This window comes from Rhinolophus sinicus, linkage group LG17 (genome assembly GCF_036562045.2).
Source record: "Rhinolophus sinicus isolate RSC01 linkage group LG17, ASM3656204v1, whole genome shotgun sequence".
NCBI classification, from domain to species: Eukaryota; Metazoa; Chordata; class Mammalia; order Chiroptera; family Rhinolophidae; genus Rhinolophus; species Rhinolophus sinicus.
The window spans coordinates 12,823,599-12,848,166 of NC_133766.1; the positions used below are offsets into that span (position 1 = coordinate 12,823,599).

General features: G+C 40.9%; 1 long non-coding RNA gene across 1 annotated transcript; it reads left to right on the forward strand.

Moving 5' to 3' along the window:
* The first annotated feature begins 1,236 nt into the window (after window positions 1-1,236).
* LOC109450622 (uncharacterized) lies at window positions 1,237-24,464 on the forward strand. The gene is made up of 4 exons (XR_002137871.2): window positions 1,237-4,749; window positions 17,824-17,977; window positions 22,552-22,735; window positions 23,869-24,464. It is a non-coding gene; the product is annotated as an uncharacterized LOC109450622 (long non-coding RNA).
* The last annotated feature ends 104 nt before the right edge of the window (window positions 24,465-24,568 follow it).

The following is a 24,568-nucleotide window of genomic DNA, read 5'->3' on the forward strand; positions in this document are numbered from 1 at the left end:
GGAGGAAAAGAACTGCCATTTACACACAGGCCTCTGTGCCAGAGACTGGATTAGGGGCCCAGTGGGCACGAGCTGGAATGCTCACGGCCACCTGGTGGGTTCAGTGCTGTCCTGACGCTGCAGATTAGGGAACCCAGACTCGCCTGGGACACAGCTAGGATTCGAGGAAGGAGGGCTTGGTTGTGGGCACCTGGCGCCAGCGTCCAGCTCCTTTTCATTTCAGCTGCTGTAGGGCCTTTAGCTTCTCCCCACCCCCCACCCTCACCCACAGAGGGAACTGATTCTCCCCCCCTCTCTTCCCCCAACCACTGATTCATGAAGAAACTAATAAATTCATGATTTGGAAAGAGTTTTGTTCCTCAGCTCTTCTCAGATACACGTTAGTTCAAAACACAGTGTTCATTCACGCCAGATTTTCCAGGACTCTTCCAATTTCATGCAACATTCTCATTTTTAATAAATCCGTTTTGTTACATTTATGACTAAGTAAGATTTCATTTTACACCACTGTAAGGCATTTCATGTACACAAATTCAGAAACCATAATTTTTTTTTTTTTTGGTCAGATGCCATGCTCTGGTTTTTTCATCAGAAAGTGCGTCCCTGTCCGATGTGCACAAATCTGCAACATGAACATTGTAAGCGCTGTGTCTTGCTCCTTTCATCGGCAGTTTTTGTTTTTGTTTTTGTTTTGTTTTGTTTTGTTTTTGACCACGTGTTCTCAGCCTCCCCTCCCATACTGACAGTCAAGAGCTTTTCTCAATCCTGTAGCAGAGGGAACACCTGTTCCTGCCCTGAGGCTCCCCTCCCCATTTTTCCCCTTCCAGGGACCTGGGTGTGTGTGTGGTGGGGTTGTGACCTGAGTAAAGGATGGGGTTGGTTGCTCTGTCGTGGTCCCAAAGAGAAAGTCCTGCCCCTCCCCAGTTGGTCCCTCTGGGCCGGCTCCCCTCCCTCTCCAAGGAGGGGGCCCTGCTGGAGCCCACTGTTTCCAAACCACTGAGTCATTTCCTCCCGGGGACTTTCTCATTAAACCTTCCTGTTTGCTTTAGCTCTGGAGCTCCATTCTGAGTTTCTGTTTCCTTCCCCATCCCCACTGAGCTGTAATTAATGGCCCAGCACCTTCCAGCTCGCCCCCTCATTGCAGTGTTTCTTCCCACTCTAATCTCTTGGCTGGAGTCTCTACACTTTGTACACATTTGTGCAAAGCCCCAGAGTTCCTAAAGCTGTGAGGGAAATAGGGGCTACCGCTTCTCTCCTGCAAGGTATTGCTTGAAGGGTCGTGTTGGAAAGATGAGTGTCTACAAACAGGCACCAGAAAGAAAACCCCCAATCAAGAGCTTGTGCCAGATCCACCTGACACAGCAAGCAGAGCAGTTGGGAATAATAACCTTTGACTAATGCACTCTGAGCTACTCGACCCTGAGCAGCTGCTGAATCCCCCGGAAGACAGCTGTGGTCTCCTCAAAGCCCTGGTTTGGACTATTTCCTGCACATCTGACTATCCCTCTGACCCGGGATGGTTTGTTATGTGGTCAGTAGCAACAAGGCAGGACTCTGTGGGGCAGAAGAGGCCAGAAGGCATTGGGGCTTTCCGGTCCAGTGATGGGGTGAAGGGAAGAGAGTATAGAAAGAGAAAAGAAATGGTCATAGTAAACATTTCATCGTAGTTCTTCTTCTGTCAGACTTATTTTGTTAGGGAGGCAGTTTCTGTTCCAGACACACAGACAGAGAAGTGTATTATATTTCTCTTTGCAGGCACAGTCCCAGAATATTCCAGCCCTTTCTCCAAACGGATTTTTGATCCAATGAAATGTCATGGGCTGTACTGATAATAGTGGCCTTTTTGCCCTGTGAGTATGAGGTAAATGTTCACTGAAGCAAGTCAAACTGAAGTTCAAATGTGACAGAATGGATGGCCCATAAATTCACCTGTTGTCTCACGTTGCATTGTCTGGTCACTTCATTGTATTGTTATTAGGAAAAGGTTTTTGGATATAGTCCTGGGGTGATGGCCTTTGGCCACCCCTCAAATCCTATCATGCTGGCAGCTGCCTCCCCCCATAACGTGAGGCCCACACCAGCCAGTGACTGTTACTATGACTTTGCAGAACTCCCAAACCAGCACACTGCCACTTGGAAACCTGCTTCCACAGTAATTGCTAGACATCCGCAGTTTGGTGACTTCTACAGAAGGCGAGACTTGCATGGTTTGGGTCCTGGCTCCTTCCCTTCTGATTCAGAGGAAGCCTGCCTCGTTCCCCCATGAGGTTCATGGGCCCTCTACCTTGTTCCCTCCTCTGTGAGTGTCTGCATCCTGTGCTTCCTGTGCCATAAACGATCCTTCCTTCTCCTCTTAGATTTTCAGTCTCTCCATTCCCAATGGACTTTTCCAGTTAGTCTGCGAATTGTTTAGCTCTGCGTTTCCAAAGGATGCTTTCCTCTGCCTGCTTCCTGAGCCTTCCCGCCGTCCTCCAAGGGGCGCCACTCACACTGCATTCTGGGAACGGAGTGCTCTGGGCTTTTCATTTACCCAGAGTCCGACCTGAATGGCAACTCCTCCTCATCCTTCTCTGTGTGCAAAGACGGGTACCCCTGCTTTCCTCCATTACCAGCTCCTTACTCGAGCTCTCTCTCGCTCCTTGCCCCTCCACGTGCAAAAGTCTCCACGGATTTCCGGCTGTAAATGAGTGGCCTCCTTTAAATCCTCACCCAGCTTGCCCAGCTGCAGCACTGGGGACACTTCACTTTCCTTTCCTTCTGGAAACACTCTCTTCCCCTGGCCTTCTTGCTGCTGCTTTTCTCTCCTGGCTCTTCCTCATTCCCTGACCTGCTCTCCTTCCCCAGTCTTCTCTCTGAAATCTTGATGCTTCTGTCCTCTTCTCATTCTTCACAGCCTCTTCCCTGGGCAATCCCATTTGCTCCCATGGCTTTGGTTACAACGTACAAACTGAGAACTTTCTTTTCTTCATATAAAATTAAGAACCTCTTATAATTACAAAGCAACGCATGTGTAGGTAAACAAAAATTTGAAAAAATAAAAATACACTATTCCTACTGTCCAAAGATTACCAGTTAATATCTTATTGTATATGCTTCCAGAATTGTAATGCATGCACGCCTGCGTGCACACACACACATAACTTTTTACAAAATGAGAAAAATACTACTTTGTAAATTGTCGCATGCCATTTTGTAAATTGCTTTTTAAAAATTAATGATGTGAAACTTTCCCTGTCAGTACATTTTATCTGCTACCCAGTCCATATATTTGATTACCTAAATCATCCCCCAATGTCCTTTCTAGCTGGTTTGTCCAATTAGGGACCAATTCAGGCAAGTACATTGCACGGATATTTCTTAAGCTCCCTTGCCAAGCATAACCATCATACCATGCTTATTAAATAGGTTTGGCCAATTATCTCTGGAACATCCCACCTTTTGGATTTGACTGGTTGCTTCTTTGCAGTATCTTTAAACTTGTTTCTCTACCCCATTTATTTCTTACACACTGGAATTAAAATGTGAAGGCATGGTAAATTCAAGTTAAACCTTGTCGGCTAGATTACAGAACAGGAGCTGTAGTATTGCATTTTGTCTTTAAGATATATGTGTTCTTGTTGACGACCATTAGGGATCCCAGCACTGACCAATCAATTAGAGCAAACGGCAATCTTAACTTTCCATTGTAGCATTACGTTTTCCCCCTTGTGACTGGAAAGTAAACTGTGTGGTGTGATTTTGCCAATAAACAAATGTCTAGTGTCCCATCAACCCTATGCCTAAAGCTTTTAACACCAGTTAATACTCACTGTTGAACTCACTAATTCCATTAAGAGTTTCAAGGGATCGGCAGCCAGGGTGCTTGGATGGCACACTTTCATTCATTAAAGGTTAACGAAGAATTTTTTTTTGAAGGAGCTATTTACTGAGGTGTGGGCAGGGCTGCAAGAACCATCAAGGGACGGTGCAACCCCCGGGGGATGAGGACCGATGGGCAGCTACTAGCACCCCTAGTCCTGAAAGTGGTGCCTCTGGCCTGGGGGCACCCTGGGAGAAGAGATGCCTGATGGGAGCTGTGGCGGCTGACAGAGGAATATCGTTATAACCCAGATGTTGACCTGACACGGCACTGAAATGAAATGAAACTTTTCTAATAGCTTTGTTTTCTGTTTCTTGCCTGAAGCACAGTTGCAGGACAGAGGGGAAAGACTTGAGGCATTGAAGACCACTGTGCTTTTTTAAGGGCTGTTTCTGCACCAAGTTTCCTGTTGGCATGGAGAGCCATCAAGTCTGTGGCACACCACCCTGAACGCGCCCAATGTCATCTGATCTCGGAAGCTAAGCAGGGTCGGGCCTGGTTAGTACTTGGATGGGAGAACCATCAAAAGAAACCATCAGGAGGACACCACTGTCAGGTGAAGTTGGCCTCTGGTTGCCAAAGGACGAGGTGGGGTACTATGATGACATTTATGATGGATCTGGATTTGTGAAGAGGTCGGGACCAAAGCGGTGTTGTCCCCTTGCAAGAAACAATGAGAAAAAATGATCTTACTCCTCAACACCTGAATAGTCATTGGCTTTCGCCCTCGGACACCTTTCAGTCAAAGGTGTAAACGCACAGAGGAGGGGAAGTTAATGATCGCTCACGTCTTACCATCTTGGGAGGAGCATGTTCTTCTGGTGCTAAGTATCTTGAAACTTCTGCGGGAGTGATTTCCAGGTGCCCTTCGCTCAGCTGACTTTCCTCAGGTGGGTCTAAAACACCTCTGCTTTCACTCACTACAGCTTCAAAGAAATAGAACTGGAAACATGTGTTATGTCATTTGATCACGCCTTGGAGCCTGAAGGCATGCATGCCGGTTCCCCTTATGTCTGGGGCGGGTTCATAACTAAGTGTTCTTTTAGCAGACAAGCAATTTGAGATGCCCCTCAATTACATGGGATGCCAACAGTGGGGGGACTGAAAGGGGAGATTAGATTGATGGCCACTGCTCTGTCACTTACTAACTGGGTGGTCCGGAGTATGTTACTTGATCTCCCCCAACCACTGTTTACGGGCATAAAACAGTGATAATCATCATTCCAGTGGTTATAGGAGGGCCAGCTTTGAGGAGGTACAGTGGATGAGAATCGGTTCTGGAGTCAGAAAGAGCAGAGTTCAAAATCTGAGTTACGGTTCTGACTGGTTGTGTGAAATTCGTCATCTGGCCTCTGGCCCTCAGTTCCTTCACCTATAAAGCAAGGAAAACAGTAGAATTTACCTTATAGATTATTTTAAATATTAAATGCTGAAACGCGCTTAGCCCACCAGTGCTGACCGTGCATATGCACTCGGTCGTGTATTGTTATTCCTCTCAGCTGTCTTAGCTGCCTGTGGTAGGCAGGGTCCCCTGGTCTGGGGGGGGGGGCGGGGGGGAGGGGACCTGTGACTAGGATGAGATATCACTCCCATGGTTATGTTATGTTATATGGCAAAAGTGGGGTTATCAGGGTGGACCTGACCTAGTCAGGTGAGCCCTTTAAGGCAGAGAGCTTTCGCCACTGGTCATGAAGAGAAGTCACAGAAGTGACTGGCCTGGGAGAAAGCGAACCTCTATGTTGTGAATGGCCTATGGGGACCATGTCACAAACAAGGCCAGTGGCCTCTGGGAGCTGAGTGTGATCCCCACCGGACAGCTAGCAAGAAAATTCGGGACTCATTCCTGCTAGTTCACAAGGGACTGAGTTCTGCCAACAACCTGAATGAACTTCGAAGGGAACCCCGAGACTCAGATGAGAAATGCGGCCGAACTCGGACCGCAGCCTTGGGAGACCCTGAGCATGAATCCAGTAAAGCTGTGCCCACATCCCTCCTGATCCATGGAAAACGTAAGACAATAAATTTGGTTTGCGTTAAACCACTTAGTTTGTGGCAATTTGTCCACAGCAATAGAAGACTAACATCCTACCTTGAATTAATCAGCGCTGCTCTCTTCGTGCTGGGTTCATTCCTGTTCCTAATTACGGTCGCTAGAGCAATACTTGATTGTATAAACCATGACAATGCAAGAATGGCAGGAGGTGCTGTTCTGCAGTACAGCCTCCTTAGAATGTAAATATTATCTCTGACTGTCTTCTGCTAATGGGCTGGTGATGGTCACGGACGGAGTGGTTTAGAGACCTTTGCGGCTTTAGAAAGGCACAGACATATCGGAACTGAGTCTTTCCTGGAAGACTCGCTCATTATGCAAAAGCCCTTTTCTTCAGGCGTTTCCTGTTTGACACTGCAAGTCTCAACTACAAAGGGCTTAGCTGAACCTGAGGCCCAACTTCGCCCAATGAGCTGTTGAATAGTTTTAGGTTTTCACTAAGCTTGCCGCCTGTTGAGAAAGGCAGACATGAAACAAGTGATCACAGAAACATAGGGTGATAAACTGTATTGTGTGTTTTCAAGAAAAAGCATCCAATATCAGAGAAACCTGAGTGTGGGGATTCAGAGAAGGCTTTCCAGAGGAAATGATCCTTGCCATGTGATCAGGAGGGTGAATAGGAGTTGACTAGGCCAAGGGTAAAAAAGATGTTCTGTATCCCCAGGGAATAGCTTGTGAAAGGCTCTGAGCCAGGAAAGGGTCACGGCCATTTTAAGAAACCGAACACGAGTGAGCTAGCAAGGTGGATGATGGGACAGCATGTGTGAGTCAAAGATAGACAGATAGGAAGAAGATAGATGCTGTGGGTCCTGTTAGACCATCCTCATGATTTTGCTCTCAGTCAAGTTTTCCCTTTAAAAAGACCCCTGGAGCTGCGATGGAGAAAAGGGACTGTGAGGAGCAGAGATAGGTGCAGAAATACTAGTTAGGAGGCAGCCATCCAGTGTGGCTACGACAAGGATTTGGGTGGTAGAGGAGAGAAGTTAGAGAAAAGAAATACAATTTGGGGAGTTGTAATTTTCCTGGTTTTAAAAAATTAAGAAGACATTTTCCCATCCACTCTAACATTCCCTAAAGAATTCACATTCATTCACTTAACTTATTCGATAAATATGTACGGTGTTACTTTTATGTGCCAGGCACTATTCTAGGCATGAGGATATGGTAGTACATAACACAGGCAAAAATTCCTCCTCCCTGCTTCCTACTTGCAAGGGAGTTGGACAATAAACAAGGAAGATAGGGAATATATAAAATATACTTGCTAGCAGCAAATGCTAAGGAGACGTTCAAGTTGAAAAAGGAGACTAGGAAACAGAAAAAGATTGCATTCCATACATCCAGACAGGCTCTCACTAAGAAGGGGACATTGGAGAAAAGATCTGAAGGTTGAGAGTATGATGGGTCAGGGAAGCGTATTCTGGTTACAGGGAGCAGCACGTACAAAGAGCGAAGCAGGGATGTGAATGGTACTTTCCAGAGGCTATTATGGCTGGAGAAGAATGGGCAAGGGACGGCTTCAGTTATCTAGTCCATAATAATCTGACCTGTTTTCAAAAGTGTTAGTGTGTGGGTTTGGGGGTAGGATGGAAGGCGGAGGAGACTACTGACCAAACAAGAGGAATCTTCTATAATCATTTAATGACCACCCCCACCCCTCCAGAGTTTTAGCTACATGGAGAAGCCAGGCCAAAAAAAAAATTAAATTCACATTAAGAGTGAAACCAATAGGTAAAATCATGCCAGATCAAACATTTTTTTCCTCCTTTCCACCTGTGCTTAGTAGTCTGATTTAATAATAGAGGCATATGGCCGAGTAATCAGAATTACTTATCAAGCTAATTAGCCATGTGTAATTTCCAAAGTGGCCACAAAATGGCAGAAATCTTTATATGCACAGTGAGGCTTAAACGTTAATTGTGGTTGTTATAGAAATTGTTATATTTTATCTTTACAGGCACAACGCCTTGAAATAATATATATTCCCACCAGGTGCGTCACAGAATCACTGGCCTTTTTCTTGACAGGCAATGTGCATTTTGGCTCCAGATTATTGGATGGAAAAAGACAGGCGCTTTCCAAGCCCTAAACACAGAGTGTGCTATCCATTAGTTTGGATTTCTTCCTTAGCTATCGCCATACCAATATGTGCTGGTTTTCTAAGAAGAAATCAACCCAAATGTGTCTTTGGACTCAGTATCGGGGAAGCCTGGGTTTTATCATTGGTTTGGTCACAGATGCACTGAAAATAGGCAAGTCACTTCCATCTTTGTCTGAATTTCTCCATCTGGCAAATGTAGACTCTGACACTCACCATCAGATAATGTTTGCAAAATGTTTGAGGGTCCTTGCTGGTAGACAGTATGTAACTGCAAACTGTTGGATGATTTTTTTTTTTCTGTCCTACAAGTTCTTTTTTCTAGCAATTATTTTTAAATTGACAATATAGCTTTTAAATTATGGGTGCATGGCAGTAAAAACTCAGTTGGTAATGGAGAGTAATTAGGAAAAAAAAATGCAAAGGTCTTTCTCCATGGCATTCCCCAGAAGTAACAGCTTACAATTTTTCTATCTTGAATCTTTCCGAGGCCAACCTCCACAACAAAAATGTATTACCTCTTTATTTTCAATGTATCCACTCGAAGTGTATCTGATGGGCCCCCTTATGAAAGATGAGGATCTTGGCTTATTTAAAATAAACTTGCTTTTGACAACCGCTGCCAGGTATATTTCATTTTTTAATATTCTGTTAATTACTTCTATAGCTTTACACATTTTAGTCAATTCTCCATTTCTTGATCCATTGCTTATAGACAGTCTGTCTCGACTTCTCTACCTTCCCCTGCTTCCTTCTGGCCACCTCCAATGTCACAGCGTCAGTTCATGAACTAGTTAATTTTACATTGTCAAAATTTATAGAATTTATACTTCCTCGCAGAGTTAATTTTTCTGTGTTTTGGCTGTTTATTAAGTATAAAAATACTCAGAGTTTATAATATTTTAATTAGATGGATATTATTCGTTATATAATCAATTTCCTTCTACTCAAATGAAAAAAAACACGTTATTGATTACACACTCTGTGCCAGCACCGTTCTAAGTGCTAGGGATCCATCAATGAACAAAACAGATATCCATCCCTGCCTGCATAGAGCTTACATTTTAATGTAAGTTTGGACTCATAGAAAAAGTGATGTAATTCTATGTCATTTAACCTGAGTCAATAGAAAAAGAAATGTACATACCTAAATCGGGAGGGAGAGGGAGGAAGTAGAGAAAGTAGGGCACTGAATTTTTATAAGGTGTTATTAACAGGCGCCTTCACTTTCCCACTAAGATCATCTATAATCTACAGCACTTCAGGGGAAATTAGTTTTCTTCTGGAAGCTATAATTTCCAGAGCTTCCTGATTTGCTAATCTAATTTAAGGTACTATTTTTGAAGCCTGGTTTTCAATATCATTTTGCTGGGGTTCTGTTTGTTTGTTTGTTGTTTGTTTCTTCATTTGTTTCTTGCAGGGATTTCTTTATTTTTGTAGTTTTACTTTGTATTGAGCAGTTGGATTTGGTCAATTGTTATTTAATTCCTTGTTTTTCTCTTTTCTTTATTGCACTGGAATAAATTCTCAAATAATTTATTTCAAGAAGCATCATGTATTCAGATAAGGACTTTATTTTTACCATTTTACTCTCCCATCTGGTAGATAGTTTTTGCTGGGTATAGAATTATTTGTTCAAAATTAATTTCCATCAGAACTCGGAGGTGTTTCTCTCGTGTCTCAATGAAAAACATTTGGTACCAACCTAATGTTTAGTCCAGCAGGCTAACTTGTCCTGCCCACCCCACCACCTCATAAGCATTAATTTCTCTAGTCTTGGCTAGAGACATTTCACAAGGATATATTTAAGTGTGGGCTTTTATATATTAATTTTGCTGGGTACTTTATAGGTTCCTCCCTTCATACGTTTCTTCTTTATCTTCAGCCATGGAAAAATGTCCTCCATTATTTTTTTTCTTTAATAAATTCCTAACCTTTTGAAAATATACTGGGTGGATTGGGGCCCTTTTATATTGCTTATCTATATTTTTTTCATCCTTCTCTTAAGTTACCTCTCTTCTCTTTTGCTGTGTTCTGGGAGATTTATTCAACTCTTTGGTCCAGTCTTTCTATTGAACTTTTTATTTTAACAATGATATATATATTTTTTAATTAAATTTATTGGGGTGACAATTGTTAGTAAAATTACATAGATTTCAGGTGTACAATTCTGTATTACATCATCTATAAATCCCATTGTGTGTTCATCACCCAGAGTCAGTTCTCCTTCCATCACCATATATTCGATCCCCCTTACCCTCATCTCCCACCCCCACCCCGCCCCCTTACCCTCTGGCAACCACTAAACTATTGTCTGTGTCTATGAGTTTCTGTTTCTCTTTTGTTTGTCTTGTTCTTTTGTTGTTTTTGGTTTATATACCACATATCAGTGAAATCACATGGTTCTCTGCTTTTTCTGTCTGACTTGTTTCGCTCAGCATTACTCTCTCAAGATCCATCCATGTTGTCACAAATGTTCCTATATCATCTTTTCTTACTGCCGAATAGTATTCCAACAATGATATTTTTAATTTCCATGAATTCTTTCGTATTCTCAGATAAAACCTTTTCTTGTTTTACGGATGCAATCTCTTAATTACTTAAGATTCTCTTCTCTAACTTGAATTATGTGTTGCCTTTATGTTCATTTGTTCTGTTGTTTATTTTGGGCCTGTCTTTTGTGCTAATGGTTTTCCCTTCCTGTGTGTGAATGAAGTACTGAACTGATTTTCATGGATAGCTGGTGTGAATTGTCTCTGCTTTCAGGGCCTGCCTGTGGAAGGGAGGGCTGGCCTTACGACCTGCGTGTGAAGTCAGGGTCCTGAGCCATAGGCTTGGCTTTGCGGCATCTGGGCGGAGAGCTGGCAGCCAGGCCTCCCTGCCTCCCTTTGCCCCACAGCCAGACCACAATGGAGTTAAACTAGAAATCAAGAACAGAAAGATAACTGGAAAATCCCCAAATATGTGGTGATTAAACAACAGATTTCTAAATAACACAAGGGTCAAAGAAGAAATCTCAGGAGACATTTAATGATATTTCAAATTAAATGAAAATGAAAACACAATCTATCAAAATTTGTCAGATGCAGCAAAAGCAGTGCTGGAGGAAAATTTATATCACAGAATGCATATCTTAGACAAGATCTAAAATCAGTAATTTAAGTTTCCATCTTAGAAAATTAGAAAAAGAAGAGCAAATTAAATCCAAAGTCAGCAGAAGAAATACAGTTGGTCCTTGAACACCTCAGGGATGAGGGACACCAACCCGTAGCACAATCGAAAATCTGAGTGTAACTTAAAATTTGAGCTGCGTGGGTCCACTTACATGTGGATTCCAGTCGACCCACGCAGTTTAAATCTATGTTGCTCAAGAGTCAACTGTAATAAGCATTAGAGTAGAAGTCAATAAAATTTAAATCAGAAAATCAACAAAACCAAAAGATGCTTCTTTGAAAAGATCAATAAAATCAATAAGCTTCTAGCCCCTGTAAGAAAAAAAGAGAAGACACAAATTACTGCTGTTAGAAATGAAATAACAGATATCACTATAGATTCCATGTACATTATAGGATAATAAAACATAATAAAGAAATACTATGAATAACTCCATGCCCACAGGTTTGATACTGTAGATGAAATGGACCGAATCCTTGAAAGACACAATTTGCCAGAACCCATGCAAGAAAATAGACAATGTGAATAGTCTTGTATCTACTAAAGAAATTGAATCACTAATTAATAATCTTCCAGAAACAGAAAGCACCAGGCCCAGATGAGTTCACTGGTGAATTCTGCCAAACGAAGAAGAAATTCTACCAATTCTCTATAATCTCTTTCAGAGGATGGGAGCAGAGTGAGCCCTTAAGTTCCTCATTCTGCAAGGCCAGCATCACCCTAACACCAAAACCAGAAGCATTACAGGAAAAGAAAACTACAAACCAATGCCTCTCATGAACATAGATGCAAAAATCCTCAAAAAAAAAAAAAATAAATAAAAAAATCTGAAAGGATAAAATCCAACAATGTATAAAAGAATGATATACCATAACCAAGTGGGATTTATCCTAGATTTTCTAGCCTGGTTCAACATTCAAAAAAGAATTAATGGAATCCATCATATCAACAGGCTAAAGAAGAAAAACCTCATGATCATATCACTTGATGCAGAAAAAGAGTGAACCCTAACGTAAACTATGGATTTGGGGTGATTATGGTGTATTCTCAGTTGTAACAAATGTGCCACTCTAGTGGGGGGTGTTAGTGGGGGGCATATGGGAAATCCCTGTAGCTTCTTCTTAATTTTATTCTGAAACTAAACTGCTCTAAAATATATATATATTATATATATATTTAATAAAATATTATGCTAATTGAAATAAGCCAGTCACAAAAGACCAATATTGTATGATTCCATTTATATGAAATATCCAAAATAAATACATCTTTAGACAGAAAGTAGATTAGTGGTTGTCGAGGGCTGGGGTGATGGTAGGCTTAGGGGGTGATGGCTAAAGAGTGCAGGGTTGCTATTTGGTGATAAACTGTTCTAAAATTGATCATGAAGATATTTGCACAGCTCTTGAATATACCAAAAACCAATGAAATGTACACTTAAAAAAGATTGAATCAGGAGGCAATATTGAGTAGAGTTTAAGAATGCTGACTTTGGAATTAGGCTGATCTGAACTCAAATCCTGGTTTTACTACTTACTGTTTGTGTGATGTGACTGAGGTACTAATTCTCTCTAAACCTTAATTTCCACACCTGGAAAATATAAATAAAGGTACCTGACTCAGAACACACACACACACACACACACACACACACACACACACACACTCCTCAAAGAGTCTGGAAAGTGTCCTGAGGAAATGGGACAGAAGAGGCCAAAGGTCCCCATTTCCTCCTCTGTAGAGTGGTCACCTCATGGATTGTGTGATTTGGCACAGAGGTGGCTCTGTGCTGCCATCTTTGCCTCACGGGAGATTGAATTCAACTAATTGTCACCTTCTCTTGACCCTGTCTTTCCCTCTGAGTTTTATCAATCCCAGCTCCATGTCCATAAAACCCCCTCCTCACATTTGAAAAATGGCTAGGAGAATGAAAGAGAGCAAGAAATTAAATTTAAAAATCTCTCACTATTAGGATGTTATACCCAAGGTCCCAAGTGCACTGTAGACAGGATTGGACATTTACCAAGTACAAATTCCAGCTAGGAAGAATTACTTCATTGGATGTGGAAAATACAAGTGGTACTTAGATGCTCGCTGACTTTGGCACAGACCAAGTGGATTAATCATTATGGTGTAATACAAAGTCCAGATGAAACAAAGTCAACCCAGCAATTTTAGCTGGAGAGGACAGTGTATACACTTCAAAAACAACCAGGCAAAAAAATGTATAAACTGTGAGCATAATCATTTGCAAAGCCACAGCAAACTCGGGGACCAGTTTTCTAAGAGAAGGTTTTATCTCAAGCCAACTGGACCCAAGATTAAAGCCCTGTTGTTTCTACCAATCCATGGTTATCAATAAAGGACTACTCATCCAAAGGAAAAGCATTCCCAACTCCGTTTTTGTAAACCTATTTTACTCTGATCTAAAATGGACTCTTACTGAGAAGACAGCAGGAAGTCATGACTGATACTTGGGCAGGAAGGAAATCGCCCTCCCACAGGAGTACAACACTACAACTTGCCACAGGAGATAGCTGGTTCCTAGCAAGATGACAGTGATGACAAAGAGTCGAGAAACTTCCAAACTAGAGGGAAAATAAGAATATTAAACACAGTGATGATTACGATACAATAATTATAGCAAATATTTATTAAGAACTTACTATGTCCAGAAGTATTCCAAATACTTCATATGTTTTAACTCATTGAATCCCAACCGTAACCCTGTAAGGTAGGTACAATCAATATCCCATTATTCAGAGAAGAATACTGAGGATGGAGACCAAGTATCTCAGTTGGCATTCCTCAATATTGAAGCCAAGGGAGGTGAGGAATCTTGCGTATAGCTAATGAAATTTGTTTTATTTACCTTCAGACTTCCTTCTTCATAATTTCCTCATCTTTTTCCTCTTCAATCTATTTCAGGTGCTCAAGTCCCCCCTTTTTTATTATAAAGAAATCTATTTTCAGGGGAAGATCGTCCATCAGCCATTTGTCCCTTACTTGTCAAGGTCACTAACATCCAAATGATGTTGCTGTCAGGTCCAATGGTCAATGCGCCATCTTCATCTTGCATGTCCCAAAAGCAGCATTTGACACAATGAGTCTCCCTTCTCCTTGGAAAACTTTTCTTACCATGGCTTCTAGTACACTATTCCTTCTTGTCTTTCCTTCTATCTCAGTGGCTGCTTCTTCACTGTCTCTTTTCCTGGTTCCTTCTCTTTTCCCTAACTCTAAACCCGGGGGTTAGTCATTGGATCTCGTCTCTTCCATAACTACACTCGCTGTCTTGGTGCTTCCTTCTAGCCACATGGTTCCTGAATTTACATTTCCTGTTAGGACTTTGTTCCAGAACTGCAGACACATGTATTTAGTTGTCTACTTAACATCTTCACCTGGATATCTAAGAGATATCACAAACTTGCTATGACCCAAACCAAAGGTATGGTTTCCCCTATCAAACCTGTTTCTCCCACAGTTTCCCCACATCAGTAAATGGCAACTTCATCCTTCCTTAAGTGAAGAATCTTGAGATTGTCCTTGACTCATCTCTTTATCCCTGTTTTCATACGAAAAACTCCTGTTACTGTACTACCAACATATATACAACTCAATGCCTTCTCACCATCTCCACAAGTATTGTACTGGTCTGGTCCACCATCTTGCCTAAATTGTTATAATAGCATCCTAACTGCTCTATCCTCCACTCCTACCCTACGACAGTGACTAGAGGGCTTTTAAAAGTATAAAGTCCAAATCCTCCAATGGCTTCATATGTCACTCAGAGCAATGACCAAATTTCTTCCCTGGTTCATAGGCTCTATGTACTTTGCTAGTGTCCTAACCCCACCCCAAATATGTCTCAGACCTCTTTCTCCTGTAACTTTTCTTTGCTTACTTGCTCTTAGGTCTCCTTGCTGTTCTTGAATTACGAGTCATGCCCCTATCTAGGGGTCTTTGCACGTGCTGTCTCTCAGTCTGAAACACCCTCCCCCAGATGTGTGCATGGCTGGCATCCACTCTTACTTTTTACTGTACTCAAAAGTCACCTTATTAGAAAAGTCACCTCTATAAATAAAAATCCATCATTTCTGCATTCCTGATAACCTTTAACTTGATTTATTGTGAACCATGGCAGTTATGACCACTTGATCATTATCTGTTTGTTTATTGTTGGTCTCTCGCAATTAACTGCTATCAGCCACACGAAGGCAAAGATTTTGGTTATTTTTTTCACTCTAATATCCCAGCATCTCAAACAGAACCTGATACTATTGAATGAATGAATGAAGTTACATAAGACTGTTACCTATCAGGACTATTTGTAATTCAGACTTACCTCTCATTGCAGAAATAAAGGCATCTCTCCTATCAGGGGACGTCAGGACTTAGATATGGCAAGGGTGAATGTATCCACAAAATTATTCTTCATAGGGTCCTGAACCCTGCCTTCAACTGGATCTATGCTGAGAACTGTTTCTCTGAGGATTCACTTAATTAAAGTTAACGATGAAAGGGTGATTGTATTGCTTTGGTTTGGGCAACGTTCTTTCAGGCATTAAAATAAGTTCATCATTGTGGCTATTGGATTGATTAGAGTACGTGTAGAGTCCTTGTACCACTCAGTGTGCTGTGGGAAGCCTTTTTTTTTTTTTTTCCTTCACATCCCTTAGAGGAAAAACTGAAGAACTGAGAGTAAAATGACCATGACTATCCACTGGGAACAGACGTAAGGGCTGTGTCTCTTCCTTGAAAAAGCACACGCCACATACCCACTCCTGATACAAATACAGTAGCCATGAGTCTGACGGCCATGGAGACCCAGCTGCGTCATAGCCCACATGCCAGACGAACAGAAGGTTAAAGGAAGGCATCTGCCGGAGAGGCCAAGAGTTTGGTTTGCTTACAGACTGTTTTGTTAACCTTTGCTCATTCAGCAACTGTTCGTAACTGTTTTGTCTCTCCCCCCTGCCCCCCACCCCCGCCAGTATTGCACAGCGTCAAGCTTCCATTAGTGAACACCTGACTTACATTACCCTTCTATTTTTGAAGTTAGTGTGGTTGGATTTGATCAGGGTAAATAGAAAAAGAGATTTGAATGAGTGCCTGTTTCCAAGGAAAGGGGGGCCCTGTGGATGCCCAACCCATATCCTCTCGGCCTTCCCTGGAGGTCACCTGTCAGTGGTTCCCACACACTCTGATGGATTCCTGTGACTCTGTCTGAGGCCACTGTCAGGCTGTAGGACTCAGCTCGGCCATGCTCCTTACGCTCTAAGGAGTGGAGCAGGCCAACAGTACCTGGAGCCGATGCTCTAGGACGGTTCTCAGGTGTGTTCCATCCCTTTCCTCAGAATGTCACAGAAGGAGGATGTCCCATTACCCCACAACTGATTCACTCACAAATTTATTAGCTTTACCCCTTTCATGTCTTCTTTTCCTATTCCTTCGATGTCCTTCCTGGAATTACCTCTCAAACTAATTCCTCGTACTGAAATTCTCTTCTCGGAGTCTGATTTTTGGGAATCCAGACTGAGATATGGGCACATTTTGCTACCTAACTTGGCCTAGGCCTAAGCTTGCTCTTGAAGAGAGCAAGAACTTGGAGCTACAGAATGTCTCTAGTAGCTGCTGCTGCTACCTGGAAATTGTCACTGAGCTGCATAAAGTGATATGTCAAGGCTGAGATGGGTGATGTATTTTGTCACTTGGATAATAATGAAATTACTTGATTAGTGCATACCACAGTAATGATACTTCTTTCTTCACTTACTTTCTTGACTGAAGTGAATAGACATTGGTTATCAGTATGAATAACATAATAACGCATAGTATCATTTGGATGATAATCTGATGAGTTGTGTGTTACAGGATACTTTTAAAGTAATAACCATCATTATGAATTTAATTTATTGAATTTTAAAACTGTTTCGGGAGTTCCAGAAATGAAGAAGCTTTAAAAAACGAAAACTCCAGAAATCTGCATAAAGATCCCTTTGAGTCTTTGCTAAGTACTGGGCTATACAGGCATAAAATGAAATTGCACAAAACTGTGCAAAGAATGCTAGGGAGTTGTTAGCTTCCACAGAGAAGAAGGTGTTCAGGGAAATTCAAATTAAAATCATAATGTGATACCATTACAAACCCATTAAAATGACCAGAAATACTGACCAATGGTGATGCAAATATAGAGCAGCTGTAATTCTTACGTATTGCTTGTGGGAACTTTAAATGGCACAACCGTTTTGGAAAACAGTCTGGCAGTTTCTTATCAAGTTAAATATACACTTACCATATAAATCAACACTTCTACTCCTAGCAATTTCCCTACAAGAAATGAAAACATATTTCACAATATACACACATATACACAAGTTTTCATGGCAACTGTATGCATGGTAGTGAAAACCTGAAAAGAACTCAAAATGTCTGTCAACAAAGTGAATGCATAAACAAGTTTTAACATAGTTACACAATGGACTGCTACTCAGTAATAAACAAGAAATAACTATTGATATACACAGCCACATAGATGAATCTCAAAAAATATGCTGAATGAAATAAGCAAGACATGAAAATATACGTACTGTGTGAGTTCTTTTGAAAACTTGATATGTGTTTTGAGTGTCTTTTAATCTACAGGTTACTCCTCCATTCTTCTTTTGAAGAACGTTGGACGTTTGAACTGAGTTTCCCAGTCTGGATTCTGCAGATTGCCCACCGATGGTTCAGTTCAACATGACCCATGTATGTCTTGGAAATTGGAAGCTGGATCCAGGAGCTTGATCAGATTCAGGTTTGATTTCTTTTGAATCAAAGGATGGCATGTGTTTTCATCAATGGATACATAGTATCTAGTTATTGTTCTTTTATGAGGTTAGCAAAATGGTGATATTCAAATTTTATTAATTATTGGCTGGAGTAATTTTATAAAGAGAAGCATCTCTTCATCTGTTATTTAGTTTTCCAGTGGTACAGTTCTTAAAGGAAAGCAAGGATAAGTGTTTGATAATTTCTTTTAATTTAACCTGTTTTCGGGGTGATAATTCAGTTGCCTGTCATCCAGTTAGTTTTTTAAACGTCACTAGAGATGCATGGACTTAAAATATTTGATGGTTCCAATCCATTGCGATACCTATCCTTGCTGAAATTCAAATTGCCCTATCTTGGGCAGAAGAATGTGGGACTGGAATAGAACAGAATGAAGTGGGAACCTCTTTAAGTTGCCTCCTGAGTCCTTTTGCCATATGCTGGTGGTCTTTAATAGTTTCCTTAGTATCTGATATGTCAAGATGTTCTAGGGTTGTCTTGTTCATTTCCTGCCCCATTTCTTAAAGAAACACTGATTTCTTTGAATAGGAAATGGCATTTCAAGACTACGGTATGCCCTATGTTATTGGTTGGTCGTTGCTTTTAGGCCTTTTCAGTGCATGAATGGAGAGAGAGAGATGGGGGGAGAGAGAGATAATATGTTATGAATTTATACTGTTTATTCTGATATTTCCAATTAAATTCAGAAATACAGGATTTTTCTTTAACCTCTTTTATATTACATCACTGTCTCCTTTATTCCACATTGAGAATCCTGGTTCTCAAAGATACAGGGGAAAATACATATGACACACATGATTGTCACAGAAAAGCATGTGAATACTACTACTGCCAATTATTATTGAGAAAAACAGTTTAAATGTTTTTTGCATGAGGGATCCCTATTTTCCCTATAATTTTTGAGGCATACACATGTAAGCTTTTCATATACTGTCTGGGTTCATACCTATCTCAAAGCCAAAATGTGGGTCTCATCTAAGAATGACTGATATTCACTTTAGTTCTCTTACAATCCCTTTTCATCAAAAATCACATGTGGTTAGGATACATTGTCTTGGCGTAGTCCCATTTGGGTCTCTTTTTTTTATTATCATGCATAATTTATTGAGTAGACCATTTTTGCCCAGTGTTTGCAATGCTACCTCTATCATATATCAACTTTTCACGTATGTGAACGTCTGTTTCTCAGCTGTATTTATCTGTGCCTGTGCCAACACCATAGAATCTTAATTACTATAGTTTTATAATAAGTATTATAGTAATTACACTGTAGGGCAGTGTCCCTTTCTGGTAGAAACAAACAATTCCTTTCTGAAGGAGCAAACTTTACAACCAAGCCTCAAAGAAATCCCATAGTTAAGGTTCCATGTTCCATGCCCTTATCAAAATATCACTGCACACGTAGGAAACACACAGTCACGAATGAGAGTCAATAAAATAGCAAACCCACAGAATCACACATGCAAAGACTTATACTGGAATTATCAGATACCAAATATATAATAAAAAATAAATATGTATGAATTCGTAAATCAAAGGAATAGAATTTGGAATAAAAAACATTCTGGGAAGAATCTCCAGAAATGAAAATTATAACTGAAAAAAGAATCTAGATGGATGGATTTAAAGTTATATTAAGCACAGTTAAAGAAGCAATCAGTGCTTTGGAAGATAAAGATGAAGTTACACATAATGTGGGACAGAAGCAAAGCAAAGGGAAATGTGAAAAAAAGATTAAGAAACGTGGAGGGAAGTGTTAGCAGGTACAATGTACATATAATTTAAGTTCGAAGAAGAAGTAATAATGGGGCAAACACAATCTTAAAAGACATAATGACTAAGTATTTTCCAGAGGGGATTAAGAACACCAACCCTTGGTAGATGATTGGATAAAGCAGATGTGGTAGATATATATGATGGAATATTACTCTGCCGTAAGAAAAGATGAAATACTGCCATTTGCAACAACATGGATGGATCTTGAGATTATCATACTAAGGGAAATAAGTCAGATGGAAAAAGTCGAGAACCATATGACTTCACTCATGTGTGGCATATAAAACTAAAAGCAACAACACAAACAAACAAACAAAAACTCATAGACACAGACAACAGTTTGGTGGTTACCAGAGGGCAAGGAGGGAGGGCAGGGATAGAAGAGGGAAAAAGGGATCAAATATATGGTAATGAAAGGAGAACTGACTCTGGGTGGTGAACACACAATGTAATATATAGATGATGTATTATAGAATTGTACACTTGAAACCTATAGAATTTTACTCACCAATGACACCCCAATAAATTTAATAAAGATTAAAAATAAATAAAGACCCAGGCTTGAAATCCAAAAAAATAAATAAATAAATAAAATGAGCACCAAACCTCAAACTAAGAAAGTTCTCCAAAGTACCAAACACCATAAGTAAAGAGAAACCCACAACACAGTGACAAATTCAGAACAATCAAAACAGAAGCAGTCAAACAGAAAAAAAAAAAGAAGGTGGGACATCTGCAGCGGCTGATAGCTAAGATCTCAGAAACAACAGTGAAACACAAAAGAATTGAAAATAACTTTTCAAAGTACTGTAAGCAACTAACTTTAAATTTAGAATTCTATATTTAGCAATAACAATTTTTCAAAAATAAAGGCAAAATAAAGACATGTTCAGACAAAAACCCAAGAAGGTTTACCACCAACACATCTTCACAAAAGGAACTTCTAATGAAAATGGTGCTTCATGTCAGAAGGAAGATTTGCCATACGTGAAAATGGAAAGCATAAGTATTGACTGTGTACAATGGTAAAATTATGTTTATGTGTGAGGCTGCATATCGAGAGAGAATAGCATATAACTTAGGGTGATGATTGGCATGACAGCATTCTAAGGTTATTATATGATTCAGAAGAAGAGTAAAACTATTAATAATAAACTATTAATTATGCATGTTAGAATTTCTAGGCTGATTATTAAAGGAGTAGAAATTGTTACTACATGTTACTTTTATCATTATCATTGTTACTATTATGATTTCATTATTCCAGGGATCTTACAGAAAGAAAGAGAGAGAAAGAAAAAGAGAGAAGGAGATGATTCTGTAGTCAAACCAGTTTTGCTGAACTAAATTAAAGACCATTTCCTACTTGAATTCTCTAAGTTTTTTCTTGGCTAATGTGCATTATAAATCCCTAAATACAGACTATTATGGGTTTGCAGTATATCCTTTATTTATTTGATATCAGAACTTTTATCTCCTTCAATATCTATTCACATCTTGAGAAACTTGACAGTTGGGGGACGATTTTTTTTTTTTTTAAAGATTTTATTGGGGAAGGGGAACAGGACTTTATTGGGGAACAGTGTGTACTTCTAGGCCTTTTTTCCCAAGTCAAGTTGTTCTTTCAATCTTAGCTGTGGAGGGTGCCATTCAGCTTCAAGTTGTTGTCCTTTCAGTCTTAGTTGTGGAGGGTGCAGCTCAGCTCCAGGTCCAGTTGCCCTTGCTAGTTGCAGGGGGCATAGCCCACCATCCCTTGCGGGAATCGAACCCGCAACCTTGTGGTTGAGAGCCCACTGGCCCATGTGGGAATCAAACCGGCAGCCTTAGGAGTTAGGAGCATGGAGCTCTAACTGCCTGAGCCACCGGGCCGGCCCGGGGAAGATCTTTTTAAGTTGATCCTGAATCTACTGGAATTTGGTTTGCCTGTTTAAGGGAATAATATACCATGTGGGCTTGAAGAGAAGAGCAGACTCAAATAACAAGGTCAATCTTACAAAGACCCCAGGTTTGGGAAAATAAGACATTGAGGGAGAGTAGAAAATGCTGTTGTCCAATGATGCTAGGAAGGATGGGACGTACTACAAGCTACTAAACTGGAAGGAAAACATAAAAGTACCACCTAGCAAATGGTTTGGCAACTTTCTGCCACAAGGATGCTGGGACATCTGGGAACACTGCCAAGCAGTTCTGGGGAAGAGACTTGGCACTGATTGTGGCCTTGTGTTCTTTGTAAAAGAAAAAAGATTAATTTATTTTACAAGTCATAATACACTACCTAGAAGCCAAATTGCCAGTTAAAATTCTATTTGCAAGCAGGTGTAGGGTTTCAATATCACTTCCACCTAACATCACAGAATACTGTCTCTTCATAATCAATTATGATGCAAAGTATCTTTTCAGCTACATTTTCAGTGTTTCAAATGTTCAGAAAAATGGCAGGCAGAAATGTCTGTAATCATAACAGAATCTTCTGGAGCTGCTCTAAATGCAGCTGTTCGGTTTATATTGTACAGAGGAAATACATCACCACACATCCAAAGGAGTTTTTTGCTCTTGTCAATACAATTAATTATTTCCTCCAGAAGTGAACATGTTAAATGTGTCCGAGCAAAGAGAAGGTGAAAGGTATTTATTTGGAGGTTAGTTTTTCAATTTCATGCTGTTTAGAATATAGGGTGTTCCCTTTTTTTAAAAGTCCATAATACTTTAACTGCAGTTGATGTAATTTCGCTGATGCTTTATATAACTCTGTGCATATAACAGGCTCGTTTTCTCTGAAGGCTCAGAGGAGTCCGTAGCATTAATCTGCATAGCCCTCATGGTGGAACTACAAGGGCAAGCCAGAGCTGCAAAGGATTTTAATAAGTGAAAAGAAGAGATGCCTCTGCTCATCTTTTCCACCACTGAATGCCCTCAGCACCGTTTTCCTCTTACTCTCCAAATCCTAGTAAGTTCAAAGCCTGCCTCCTCCATGAAGCTCCCCTTGATACCTCGGGTCCCCCTCGCCCCATCTTTTTTTCTTTTCTAAAGGAAAATTCCTTTTCTCTAGTTCTCCTCAAAGTAGAACTCGAATCCCACTGCCTTGCAATTCGTTATCCCCTAATGATTAGGTTGGTGCAAAAGTAATTGCGGTTTAAAAGGTTAAAAATTGTGAAAACCGCAGTTACTTTTGCACCCACCTAATATGAATCTGACCTTCTCCTCTAAACAATGTGCTTCTTGAAGACCCGTCCAGGTCTCGTATTTCTGATTCTTGCTCAATTCAGTGATGAGTTTATAGATGGTAGCCCATAAATCCTTGTTAATCAAGTGACTAATGAAAGAACCAGAGAGTTCAATTGTTTAGGAACCAATTGTGCAGGCTGCTTCCTGACAGCAGGGAGCTTTGAGGTTACCTGTGGTTTGGGGATTACTTTTATGTTACCTTTCTTGACAGCCATCTTCAAAGAGCTTAAGGGAACATACTTAGTGCTGCGGAGAGCACTTGTATCTTATCTGTTGATGACTGGATTAGACCAAATGCAAAATGAAGGCCTTTCTCAGGGATCCAAAGCTCTTTCTGTGACAAGGAACTGCTGTGAAGGGACGGCGGAGGGTGGAGGACAGGGCAGGCGCAGGGGCTGGAGATACACATACATTTCACTTCTGCCTCAGCCACCACACCTGGATTCATCGTTTCTTCTTCCATTTCCCCCTCACAGGCCACTATATGTTTATGAGTATATCTTTTTAAATAATTGAAATTTTTTTCAATGGTACTCGACATACAATGTTGTATTAGTTTCAGGTGTACAACACAGTGATTAGGTATTTATTTAACTTACAAAGTGATCACCCCAATAAGTCTAGTACCCCTCTGACACCATACGTGGTTATTGCAGTGTTATTGACTATTTCCTATGCTAGACTTTACATCCCTGTGACTGGTTTTATAACTGGCAATCTGTGCTTCTTAATCCCTCCCATCTTTTTCACCCAGCCCTTAACCCCTCTACCCCCAACCTGGCAACCATCAAAACAGTCTCTGTATCTATGACTTTGTTTCTGTTCCGTGTGTTTGTTTTGATTTTTATCTTAAAGGATTGCTTCGAAGATGAGGATTTGGAAACGTGTGTTTAGCCTTTGTAAACTCCGCGTCCAAGGCTTTGCTAAGCCAACAGGAGGCATTTTGATTATAGCTATTTGCGCTCAACACAGGAGTTCCCCGAAACGGAGAGGTCAGACCCGCCTCTTCTTGCTGCTCGGGAAGGACCTTCGCAGCCTCGTCATTTGGAGCGGGCTGGACTCTGAATGCAAGCCCACATGGGGACCACACAGGGCACCGGACCACACAGCCCTGGGCCCTGACGGCTTTGGAACCCTGCCGTGACACCTGGGTGAGAGGACTGCAGCCTCGGAGCAGCAGGGGCCGCGCTGACGGACGGAGCCTGCTCCCTGAAGGTGGCGCTAGGCCGAGGACCATCGCAGCGCCCACAGCTGTCCCCTTTATCTCAGTGGCAGCGTTTCCACGGGAATGGGAGATTATTTAGTCTCAGATCCTTCGCAGGTTTCCTTTTATATCATTTCTGTGTCTTTCAATTACTTGCACATTTGGGGAGCTCTGGGGGTCCTCTTAGATCATACAGGTGTATAATTTTAACAAAACACCATTTATTAAAATCTGAGCCTACAAAATTGTTACATTATGGGGATGGATTCTTTTTACCACAAAGGGATTTTTGTGATCCAATTCAGCATCCTTTTTATTAGTCTACCCTTCTCCTAGTATATATAACATTGC